The sequence below is a fragment of the Vigna umbellata genome, chromosome 4 (genome assembly GCF_029865625.1).
Source record: "Vigna umbellata cultivar VRB3 chromosome 4, Vumbellata_1.0, whole genome shotgun sequence".
Taxonomy (NCBI): domain Eukaryota; kingdom Viridiplantae; phylum Streptophyta; class Magnoliopsida; order Fabales; family Fabaceae; genus Vigna; species Vigna umbellata.
The window spans coordinates 22,272,883-22,284,703 of record NC_142168.1 but is presented as its reverse complement, the minus strand read 5'-3'; the positions used below and the strand labels follow the sequence as shown (position 1 = coordinate 22,284,703).

The following is an 11,821-nucleotide window of genomic DNA, read 5'->3' as shown; positions in this document are numbered from 1 at the left end:
TGAAGAATTCATAGCACGACATGAATTTCTTTTGTCACTTGGCAAATAATCTATTAATTATTAAATTTCTTGATAATTCATTTTAAAATATTTCAGATTCTTTTTAAAATATTTAAAAAGAACTTGGGTTAGCCGAACCTAATAACAACTAAAGAGGACACTCTCAAATGTTAGTTATAACTTTCAAGTGAATTACTTGTGGCATATCAGCAGAGTACACTATTTGATAAAATGTGATAGAATATGATTCAAAAAGGAAGAATCATTCCTCTGTTCTTTCTGCGATTACAATTCAACAGAATTAGCACTTCCAGAACTTCCAGAACTATGAGTTATGTGTAACTCTAGCAGAATAATTATCTCACACATTAGAAATGACGATCAAGTGTTTTACAAGAATAGTAGTTTCTACAACTTACAATGAAGACTATGATTTTTCGCAAACTTAACTCTTTGATCTTGAATTTATGAAATAAGGTTTTGTATTTGAGTTCCAATTGTACCAAACTGGAATTGTGAGCAAGTATTATGATTTTAAACCATAAAAGAAATAGATATATAAATTGAAAAACCACAAGAATTTTTTAAAAATTCAAAATATATATGACTAATTGTTTTGGGATCTCCACAACAACCTTTAGTTTTGAGATTAAGTGCATAAATGTAATTATTGTTAGTGCAAAATACAAATTATGTACAAAAACTTAATTGTTTGATTTAACCAATGTGCAACTACACTTACTTCAATGTTACTTTTTTATTCCAAAGTATTAATAGTTAGTAAACACATTTTAAAACTATAATTAATAAACAAATACAATAAATACAACGCACAAAGTAATAAGTCTATATATCAAAGCTCATATGTCTGTATATTACAACGGGTACAGGAAAAAATTTACCTATACAAGAGTTTGCATAAAACACTAATAAAAAAAACGACAATATTAAATTGTTTATAATTCATTCAAAAAATTACATATATACATGTTTTTCTTTTCATTTTATTTTCAAATAGTTTATAAAATATTCATTATCTACATAACATTTGAACATATTTAAATCTCTTCTCAATATGACATCCTTAAAATATACGTCATGCATATATAATAAAGACGTCATTTAATTATAATAATAGAAAGCAGTTGGAATCATATGACAAAGTATAGAGAGTTACAGTCACCTTAGAAAGCTAGGAATTCAAACATGAGGTACTAAAGTCTTCCAGAATAACATAGGTTCTACAAATACAGTTTTAAAACGCATAATTCAAAGTACAAATATCCTAATGATACTAGGATTCAGCATTCTCTTCCTCCAAGGCTTGCTCCAAGGGTTCCTCTTTGACATATGCTCCCATCCAAGTGGATGATCATCGCAAGAAGAAACATACACAAACAACACGAACAAAAACAAGCAAGGTGATCTAATCATATAAAAAGCATACAATATGACAAGATGAGCATGCAAGAATTAAATTGAATCAAGCAGGGTAACACACATCCTAACATGTTACGTTCTAGACTTGACTCGTCTGGACTTTAGAATGATAGTCGAGCTATGACGAGTCTTGCACTCGTGGTGGCTTATGAAACTTGGGCTCCCCCACCCTACCACACTCACGAGGTTAGCCTGTTCCGGGCCTTGAGGCATATTGGAAGCCCCCAAGACTAAGACCTCTTGCTACTCCTCACCACATGGTTCAATCCTCTCTACATGAGAAGAAAGGCCATTGAAGTTTCAGGATGACCCCCAAGACTGAGCTCTTACTTTCATTCTAAACACTAAGAATTTGACCAAGAGATCCTACACCGATGGAACTTGGTTTACAACTTGTATCATCTTACCACCACTTATACCCATACACTTTTTGCTACCATCCACATACTTGTTTGAATATCACAATACAGTACTATAGATGCAAGGAAATACTTCACCAATCAACCAAAGGACACCCTAATCAAACGTAGCATAAGATGTACTTAAAGAACCAGACCCAACACTTGTCGCACAGCGCACCACCCTCGCATGGCGGGACTAGCACAATTCGCATAGCGCACCCACCCAGGTCGCCTTGCGAATTAAGTCTGAATAAGCATCAGACTTTGGGTCTCTCGCATAGCGCACCCAGGTCGCTATGCGAAAGTCCAAACAGAGACCAACCCCCCTAAAGCTCTCGCTATGCGCCTCACTCGCCCTTCGAATTAAATGGGCAGTGGTCCTAGACCACCACTAGTCGCATAGCGACAGGACTCGCCAGGCAAGTCCACAACTAGAGAGTAGCACACTCTGGTAATTCGCACAGTGCACCAGCTCGCACAGCGAATTACTCAGACAGTGAGCACCCTCTACAGGGTCTCGCTATGCGAGACAGCTCGCATAGCGACTCTACATCATCTGCAAAACTCGAATTTTGCATAATCACACACTCACACCAACACTTACCATTTCTAGGCCTCTTGGCCAACTTCTAAAGTCTCTACTGGTTGATATAAACCTAATTAAACTTATCTAATTGATTTTACTCATTTCTACAGTGATTATTAAGTGATTAAGACCCGAACTCCTTCTTAGAACACTAGTTTTCTCAACTTAGGGACTCAATTCTAATTCTACTATATGTAGCCTATTCTAAACCAGTTTTATGATCTCAACAAGTCACAATTGACTTGCCTAAGATGTCCCAACAGCCCAGCTATGCCCAGAACCCCTACTTCCCAACATCACTACCTCACTTCCTCTCCATTGATCCAAAATCCTCAGAGAATGCTAATTATTCTATCCCTTCACTGTTACAGCATGTCTCTCAGCCCAAACACTTCAACATAGACATTTCAGAAATTAAATACATCCCAAAACAATTTACATACATAAAATCCAATTTCACAATCATTCAACCCACCACAGACAACTAAGTCTTTCTGATTCAAAACATAATATCAATAGCACAACAGTAGAAGACTCAACATACTATTCATGCAACCAAATTAAAGAAAACATATCCGAGCTCCCCTTACCTTGTGGCTATAAGCGCAACACTACTCAGAACAGTAGCAACCCCAACAGTGCCTTACACCGCTAGCACACAGTATAACCCTACAAATCCACTAAAGTGGAGACAAACACAGCTCTTAGAGCTAGAATAGGCAGAAAATAAAAAAGGAGCACTATCAGTTGCATGCAATAGTAAAGTTGCATGCCCTAGGTTCAAGAAGAATGGAGAAACTGACTTACCCGTCCAAAGCGGAAACTAATCGGATGGAAGGGAAGCTCTCAACTCCGTGAGCGAAAGAACACCACCTAGTTGAAAATCCAATGGTTACAATGTGTGTAAGGGTAGAGAGAAGGCAGAGCAAGAAGGAGAAGAAGGTAACTGAGTTTAGAGAGAGAGAGGAGAGATTGGCTACTGAAATTTGAGTTGGGAAAAATGAGACCCTTTTCTAAGGTCATTGTGCCCTTAGCCCTTTGGGCCAAGCTGCCCCAACATAGGGCCCAATAGCCTTACATTTTTCAGGCTCTTACACTCAATGCTTATATATATATATAATATATATATATATATATATATATATATATATATATATATATATATATATCTGTGTGTGTGTGTGTGTGTGTGTGTTGTGCGGCGTGTGTGTGTGTGTGAGGAATGAAGTCCCACATTAGTGGGAACTTGTAAAGGGGTATGGCTTGGTGGCTATAAAAGAAACCCCTTGCCCCCTTTGTTATATATCTCATTCTCTCCTTTGTTCTCTCCTTTCTTGTATTCTCATAATTTTGAGAAGTTTTGTATTGAAAGAGAGAGGTGCTATAAATTTCTTCCACTAGTATAAAATTTCCTTTTTTGCCTATTGTTAGTATTTTCTCTTCTCTATTTAAGTTGTGTGTGCTTGTGCTGTATGTGTGATACCCAACAGTGGTATCAGAGCTATAGGTTTGTATTCCGTTGCTATTGTCATTAGAATAGTGTTGGTAAAATTCTGAGTATGCACTGTGGTTGTGGTTTAATCCGATCTTCCGCATCAAAAAAGAGTTATTACTAGAAATGTTTGGTAGTGTGAAAGTACTGTCTGGGAAAGTTCTGGCTATGAAAGATTTGGTACTTAAGAGTGTCCATTTATGACCCACCTCTCTTTCCTGGGAACTTCTTGGTGTGTTACTTCACGTTTTACCTGTGTTGTTCCAGTAAACAATACTATTCGTAGTGAGAAGTGCATAAGCCAATATTTTAGAAATTATGACAACAAAATACGAGATAGAGAGGTTCAATGGGAACAATTTCTCGTTGTGGAAATTGAAGATAAAGGCAATTTTGAGAAAGGACAACTGCATAGCTGCAATTGAAGGAAAACCCGCAGAAATGACGGAGCAGAAGTGGAAAGAAATTGGCAACAACACCATCGCGAATTTGCACCTATCAATGGTAGATTCAGTGTTATCCAATGTGGCGGAGAAAGAAACAGCAAGGGAGATTTGGGATGCCCTCATAAAATTATATGAGGTGAAGTCTCTTCACACAAGAATATTCTTGAAGAGGAAACTATACACTCTTTGGATGAGTGAGTCCACAACGGTAACGGACCACATCAACCATCTGAACACTCTGTTTGCCCAACTATCAACGGCAGATTTCAACATAGTTGAAAATGAATGCACGAAGCTTCTACTGCAGAGTTTACCAGACTCGTATGGTCAACTCATCATCAATATTACGAATAATAATACTAAAGGCTGTTTACACTTTGAGGATGTTGCAGGAGCAATTCTTGAAGAAGAATCCAAGCAGAGGAACAAAGAAGACATTCTGGAAAGTTCAAAGGAAACACAAGCTTTGGTGATGATGAGAGGAAGATCAACGAAATATGGGTCTAGTGGGAGTCAGTCCCATGATAGATCTCAAAGTAAGAAGCATCTCAAATGCTACAATTGTGGCAAAAGGAGGCATGTCAAGAAAGAATGTTGGCACGAGAAGAGTGGAAGAAAGAACTCTGATGCATCAACCTCGCAAGGTTGTATGGCAAATACGAATGAAGATATTCTATGAGAAAGAGGGGAGATCTGGTAAGTCATAAAAGCTTAGAAGATCATGACATGTGCGTATGGGAGATACGTTGTAGAAAGCTAATGCAATGGTTGCATTAACAAGTCAAGAAGAAACTATGTTGACGTGACATCGTACTTGGACATATGTCAAAGTGAAGTTTGCAAGGCGGAACGTAATATGTACTCGGACTTAAGAAGGTTGTTTTACCTTTATGCGAGCATTGTGTGATAAGCCAACAACATAGATCGAAGTTTGCAAGTTTGACTACCAGAAAAGAAAACACAAGAAGACTTGGTTCATTCTGATGTAAGGGAATCACCGGAGTTATTCCTAGGAGGAGCAAAGTTTATTCCAGGAGTTTGTGGGTGTATCACATCAAGAGGAAGTCAAATGTGTTGTTATTACCAGTTCAAGGAAACCAAAGCACGAGTAGAGCTTGAAACTGGGGAAATAATTAAGTGTTTGGGCTATGCTAACAATATAAAGGGGTATTGCCTGTGAGTTCCACCGCTCACAAGGTTATTGTTAAGAAGGAATGAAATGATGCTCCAACCAGAAGGCTTTGAAGAACAAGAAAACTTGGTTTACAGGTTGAACAAATCTTTATACGGTTTAAAGCAGGCGCCAAGGTGTTGGTATAAGAGATTTGATTCCTTTATCATTAGCCTCGGATACAACAAACTAAGTTCAGACCATTGTACATACAATAAGAGGTTTGAGGATAATGATTTATCATTTTGTTGTTGTATGTGGATGACATGTTGGTGGTAGGCCCCAACAAAGCTCTAATCCAAGAACTGAAGGCACAATTGGCTAGGGAGTTTGATATTAAAGGACTTGGAACCGGTAAACAAGATTTTAGGGATGCAAATTCACCGAGATAGAAAAAGATAGGAAGATTTGGCTTTCTCAGAAGTAAAACTTACTGAAAGTCTTGCGGCGCTTCAACATGCGAGAGTGCAAGCCAATTTTACCCCATCTCCTATCAATTATCCTCAAGTATGAGTCCTAGCAGTGAAGTGGAGAGGATGGAAAAGTCTCGAGTACCGTATGCATCGGTGGTGGACAGCCTTATAATTGCTATGATGCGTACAAGACCAGACATTGCACAAGCAGTGAGAGTGGTTAGTATGTTCGTGGTAGGTTTAGGTGGAGAGCAGTAAAATATTGATCAGGTGTTGCATTGCGTTTCGGAGAATCAAAATTAGGTGTCAAAGGTTATTGGCATATTTACGTTAATTCGATTCTACTGAAGTTTATCAGAAGAACAAGCAACACGAAGGCAAAGATGGTGTGAAGATTTGATTAGTTTCATCAAAATCTTCAAGTGGGAGATTGTGAGGAATGAAGTCCCACATTGGTGGGAACTTGTAAAGGGGTATGGCTTGGTGGCTATAAAAGAAACCCTTGCCCCCTTTGTTATATATCTCATCCTCTCCTATTCTCTCATTTCTTGTATTCTCATAATTTTGAGAAGTTTTGTATAGAAAGAAAGAGGTGCTGTAAATTTTTTTACTAGTATAAAATTTCCTCTTTTGCCTATTGTCAGTATTTTCTCTTCTCTATTTAAGTTGTGTGTGCTTGTGCTGTATGACTGATACCCAACATTATTACTATTTTATGATCTAATTTAAATTGTGAAAAAGACTAATAATAAAAATATTTGAGGAATAAAAATATTATTTTAAAAAGTATAGTAATTTTATACTATACGTTTTTATGCATTAATAATCACTATTATCCTACTTTTTACTATTTATAAGTCTATATAAAATAATAGATTTTACTTGTATTAATTTCTAAACAAATAAAAGATCACACTAGTTCTAAATGAAATAAATAACTACTATGCATTTACACTGCATTATAATTAAAATATAACAACCCAAGAAAATATAAATTTCTTACTACTATTCATTCAAACACTATAACAACCCAAGAAAATATAAATTTCTTACAAGAGTTCTTGCAAATTTAGTATAAAAGACTATAGGTTGAGAGCAAACATACATAAACATATTATAATAGTGTAGTTATACTTTTGAAATAAACAATTGTAATCTATCTTAATTGGTGTTGACTTAATATTTTTTAACATAGACTTTGAAACCATATATCTCTTTGAACTGAGTAGGTTTATATATCCCTAGTTAATAAATAAAAATAAAGCATATGTAAGTAAAAAAATATAACTAAAAATGTGAATCATCGTATATTTTTACATGTTAAAAAACTTCTTTAAAATCTTGTATTGTATTAATATTTTTTTCTCAATGGATCAAGATAATGAATTATCTCCATTTTAAGATTGATTTCGAGCAAGATCTAATGTTGGCTAAAATTTGAAATGAATAAAAAAATTTACATTTCCTGCATCTAACTTTGAAAATAATACATTGTTAATGAAGTTGGAAAGAAAGGTATTATCCTGTATTGATAGGTGCAAGAAGAAACTTATCAATCACTCTCTTATCAAGAAAAATAATAACTATTTTTTGTATTCTTTCTTTCATTGGTACGTAGTTCATATGTTGTTATTTTGGTTGATAAAAAAAAACTCCTTATGATTTGGCTTAATAAAACTTTGATATAGGTATTTTAAAAAGGAAAAATATAAGAATATATTAGTAATATTAAAAAGCTATTAATAAAAAAAACAAAGTTAATGATAAAAAGTAGTATATTGTACTCAACATATATAAAATTGTAATTGCACTTATCTATACATAATCAATAACTTCTTCGATAATTTCTGTATTAACAATTTCTTTATGTTCATCTGATCCAAGTATGTCTTTTTCCATTTTTATTGGGGAAAGTGACTCTACAAGTTTTAATTTCATGTACGAAGAAGGATAATTGCACCATTAAAAAAGATTGGGATGAATATTATACAATTAAACACAATAAACATGTTTAATGATCATTTTTCCTAGACATTTCCTTTTAAGAAGAAGGAGAAATTCATTTTTATTATTGATGTTTTTTAGATAAAGTAGAATCCTAAAACATTATAAATTAAACAAGTTAGCTTGATAAAATATCTTAAAAAATAATTATAAATTAATATAATTGTATAAGCATGTCAACAATCCATAAGATATTTATTAGCTAGGCCGCCAATCTTCTTAGTCGGGTTGCGGAGCTTATCTGGCAAAGTTGTTGAGCTGATCCGGTCAAGCTACGGTGTTTATTATGGGAACTCTTGTACTAGTATTAGCTAGCCTAGTTTTGAATGGAGAAACACCAAGTTATGCTCCCTACCGCATCTACATCATCAACAACTTTATCACCTCATTTTAATCCAAAATCTAAAAGCTATTTTTTAAACCGCCACTTCTTATGATGCTTTAGCAGAATTAGACTGCCACTTCTATTTCTAATGTTTAACATAGTCAGACCATGTCAATTCTTTCCACTACATCTTCTTTCATCATTCGAATTTAAAGCTATGTTCGTGTGGCTAATAGAAGGTTCTTTAAAATAAATTATACTTCTGTGAATCAAGTTCCAATTGCTGCTGAGATTAAATCACATACTTAACTTTATAAAATAATAATTACATACATCGATCCAACTATGTGCATATATGACTGTTTACCAATGATCCAGCAGTTGAATCACCATTTGTCATTAAGCCAACATTAGGTTCACATTAATTGCATAGAGAAAAAACATCATGGTGTGAGAATGAAATCTAAAAAGGACATGTGTTTTTATTTAAATTTGGTAAATTAGATTTGGTCAAACTCTTATCTACTTTTGACAACTCTAAACTCAAGATTAAGAAAAAGGACAAATCATACAAAATATATAGAGGAACTATACATTATTTATAAAATCTATATATTATAACTGCTATTGAAAGGAAAAAACGTAAATATGGAATGACTAAGATAATATATAACATCAAGCCTTTATGCTACCTCTTGTAACTGGGAACTTTTACTGTGATCATGCGATAGATATTGTCGGTTAAGTTGTTCAAGAACCTAAAATATAGTTGTCGCCATGGACTATATTGACCAAAATGAAGCCAAAAGTTACACATAAGCCTGTAATGAATCCAAGTATCATACTCACATAAAATGCACGATTAACAACAAAATTTTCATCTTCGTTTGATTCATCAACATTTGCTTCATGTGGTGGTTCCTCTGCGCCACACAATTTGTCAAGTGGCTTCCCACAAAGATTGGAATTGTATTCATAACTTGAAGCCTCAAAACTTTGTAGTTGAGTGCCAATTGGAATTTGCCCTGATAAATTATTATGAAATAAATCCAACATGGTAAGGCGATCAATTTGGGTAAGACTAGTAGGAATTGAACCGAATATCTGGTTTCTTGACAAATCAAGAAATTCAAGTGAGGTTAGAGGGAATTTCTCCTGTCAAATTGTTTCTTGATAAATTTAATGATATGAGCTCAAACAAATCCTCTATCTCAATTGGAATTTCTTCTGATAATTGGTTGCTTGAAAGATCAATGCTTTTCAACAGCAATAGCTCATTGGTTAAGAATATATGACCTGCACCTTTCCATGTCAACAATGAATACAAATCATAGTAGTTCATGTACTTTCCAATCGATCTAATGCTGACAGAATACCCCTGGTGTGTATAATCTGTTAATGAAGTTTTTTGAGTCATTGAAGTAAAATTTTTTAAGCATTTGGGAGTTCTTCCTGATAGACTGTTGAGTGAGAGATCCAAGAGCTGAATGCCTTGAAGGTAACAGAGTTGAACTGGTAAACTTCCAGAGAGGTTATTCTTTCTGAAGCTTAATATTTGCAAATCTTGATATATTTCCCCAATCCAAGAAGGGATACTTCCTGATAATCTATTTTCTCAAGTCAAACATTACTAACTTTATGCAATTCCTTAGGGAGAAAGGGATCTCCTTGGTTAAGCTATTGTTTCTTAGTAGTAATGCTTGAAGTTCAACAAGTGATCCCATTGAAGTAGGAAGCGTTCCTGAAAAATTGTTGTGACTCAAATCTAAATACGCCAATGATTTGAGATAGATTGGTTGTTTGAAAGGTCAAGCTGGCCTAAAGCTTCAACTGTCCCATTTGCACAAAGAAAAGAAGAAAAGTCAGAAAATTTATTTTGAGATAGATCAAGAAATGCTGATCCCCTAAGAAATGGTGGAACAGGGCCTTCAAACTGATTGGATGCAAGGACTACAAAATGAGGAGTAACCTCCAAGGGAAAATTTGGAATTGTACCTTTGAGGTTATTCAATGAAATATTCATTTTTGTCATTCCTTGTATTGCAACTTTACTCCAAAACATTCTGGAACAGAATCTGATATTCCACAGTTAGAAATGTCAAAGAATTTCAATGTCCTTTTGTGTATGGAAACATTTAGGAAAAGTTGGACCTAACTTGCAAGATCTCAACCGTATATAACCCAATTGAAAGGACGGGTCCAGTTTTGGCTAAATTCTAAAGCCAATGAGTTGTCTGATAGATCTAACAACTGCAACTTTGACATATTAACAAAATGAAAGTCACTGATCACACCTCCCAAAGAGTTCAAATTCATTTTGAGAGTCTCCAGCTGAGTAGGAAATCGAATATATTTAGGAATCTTACCATTTAGCCTGTTTTCATCGAGAGATAAAGTTTTTAAAGATGATAATACTGAGAAATCAGAAAGTGTACCCTTGATTTTATTCATTCTCAGTTCTAACTCTTGCAGTGAGGATCTAGCACATCCTGACAAGTTTTGCATTATCAGTGGAAGTTCTTCATTGAAACTGTTATTTGAAAGGTGCAACGAACGTAAAGTACATGTGCTCCCCAATGATTTTGGAACTCCACCTTCCAATGAGTTTGATTCAAGTGATAGAGACTCCAACTGAGGTGGAAATTTGCTACTATCAGGTATCTTTCCACTCAACCGGTTCACAGAAAGATCCAATATTTTCAAATTGGAGAACATTGAAAAGTCAGGTAAGGAGCGAGTCATTTGATTGTAACTTAGATAAAACTCTCGTAATGAGTTCCTCACACAGCCACCACAGATAAGTTATTAACGATTGATGAAAGGTCTTCAGTCGTATTGTTTCCATAATTTGATTTTACATGGCCCGTTTTAATTAAGTGTTTTATTTCATTTGTTACTTTTAAATGAAAAAACTATAAAATAAGTTTTAGGGTTTAATTGGGGCTTTTTTTTATATTGGAGAATTTTTAAAACTGATGTCAAATACGACACGATCGATGGTATTTTCATTAATATAAAAGAATATATTACATCCGTTACGCAAAGAACAAATGTAATATTTATCTTTTCCAATACCTTATTGTTTGGCACTGTCACTAGTTCCTCCCTCGGTGACCCTTCCCTTAATCGTAGTTCATGTTAATTTGTCTATTAAAACATTTGCAAATAAGCATTCGTTACTAACAATTTCCACAGTAATTCATTATTATTGGTTGTGTAAGTTATAGGGAATTCCTCTTTAATATTTTGGAAATTCAATCGGAGAAGCATTCATGATTCGCAATAACGCTAATATGACAAGATTTATCTCACCATTTTGAAACTTTTAATTCTTTTGTTTGTTTATCTATCATCTACTTAATCTGCCCTTTCTATCACTTTAAGCATCGTATATTATGCTAGTTAAAAGGATTCATTTTCAGGTCACTCTTCAATATAAATTTATAGGTGCTAACACTAAGAAAATGATTTTTAATTAATAAAATAAATAAAATGGTACTTATTGTTCAAACCAAGTTTCGATGAGTGTAATGGGTGAGAATT

General features: G+C 34.4%; 1 pseudogene; it reads right to left on the bottom strand.

Moving 5' to 3' along the window:
* Positions 1 to 8,984: 8,984 nt before the first annotated feature.
* Positions 8,985 to 11,074, bottom strand: LOC148199580 (receptor-like protein EIX1; annotated as a pseudogene).
* Positions 11,075 to 11,821: the final 747 nt, after the last annotated feature.